The following is a 1,299-nucleotide window of genomic DNA, read 5'->3' on the forward strand; positions in this document are numbered from 1 at the left end:
ACTTGCAGACCTTATTTTCTTGCCCATGTATTACAAAACCTTCAGGTTGTTCCATATAGATTTCTTCTTCCAAATCACCATTTAAAAAGGCAGTCTTAACATCCATTTGATGTACTAATAAATTATGTATCGCAGCGATCGATATTAGTACTCTAATGGATGTTATTCTAGTAACAGGTGAAAATGTGTCGAAGAAATCTACATTTTCTCTTTGTCTGAAACCCTTAGCTACAAGGCGAGCCTTGTATTTATCCATTGTGCCATCAGGTTTCGGTTTCTTTTTCAATATTCACTTACAACCAATAGGTTTGCAGTCAGGAGGCAAGTCAGCTAAATGTCAGGTCTTGTTAGACTTTAGAGAATCCATCTCATCATTTATGGCTTCTTGCCACAAATCAGCATCCAAAGAAGTCAAAGCTTCTTGGAGTGTTGATGGATCATCTTCCAATGTATAGACCATATAATCAGGTCCATACTCTCTAGCAGTCCTTGCTCTCTTACTTCTTCTAGGTTCTATTTCAAACTCATTGTTATTATCATTATTCCTAATCATAGGTATGTGACAAGTTATTGTGCCCCCACTATTCCTCAATTTAAAAGGGAATTTCATTTCATTGAAGTCAGCATCGTTAGACTCAATGATCACTTTTGCGTTAAGGTCATAAAATCTGTACGCTTTGCTGTTTACAACATACCCTATGAATACACATTCATAGGCTCTACTTGCGAGTTTAACTCTCTTGGGTCTGGTATCCGGACATAAGCCAGACAACCCCAAGTTCTCAAATAAGATAGGTTTGGTTGTCTACTCTTAATAATTTCATATGCGGAAATTTTGTTTTTACTCTTGAGAACTCTATTTAGCACATAACAAATAGTTAATAAAATTTCAACCCACCAAGAGGATGCTGCACCAGAACTTAACATAATAGCTACAACTAATTCAGTTAAAGTTCTATTCTTTCTTTCAGCTTTACCATTCATTTCAGGTGAATATGGTGCAGTTGTTTCATGAATAATGTCATTTAATTTATAAAAATCATTAAACATGTTAGAGTTATACTCAGTGCCTCTATCGCTTCTGAGTTTCTTTATTTTCTTGTTGAATTGATTTTCAATTTCAATTACATATAACTTAAACATGTTATCAGTGGTGTACCCTTTCCCAATAAATACCCCATTCTTAGTAAGAGTATACAAGTTTGCTCCTATGGTATGGGTGAAACCAGCCTTATTAAGAAGAAAACTAGAAACTAGATTCTTCCTCATATCTGGAGTGTGCATCACATCTTTAAGAAT

Source organism: Lupinus angustifolius, chromosome LG05 (assembly GCF_001865875.1).
Source record: "Lupinus angustifolius cultivar Tanjil chromosome LG05, LupAngTanjil_v1.0, whole genome shotgun sequence".
Taxonomy (NCBI): Eukaryota; Viridiplantae; Streptophyta; class Magnoliopsida; order Fabales; family Fabaceae; genus Lupinus; species Lupinus angustifolius.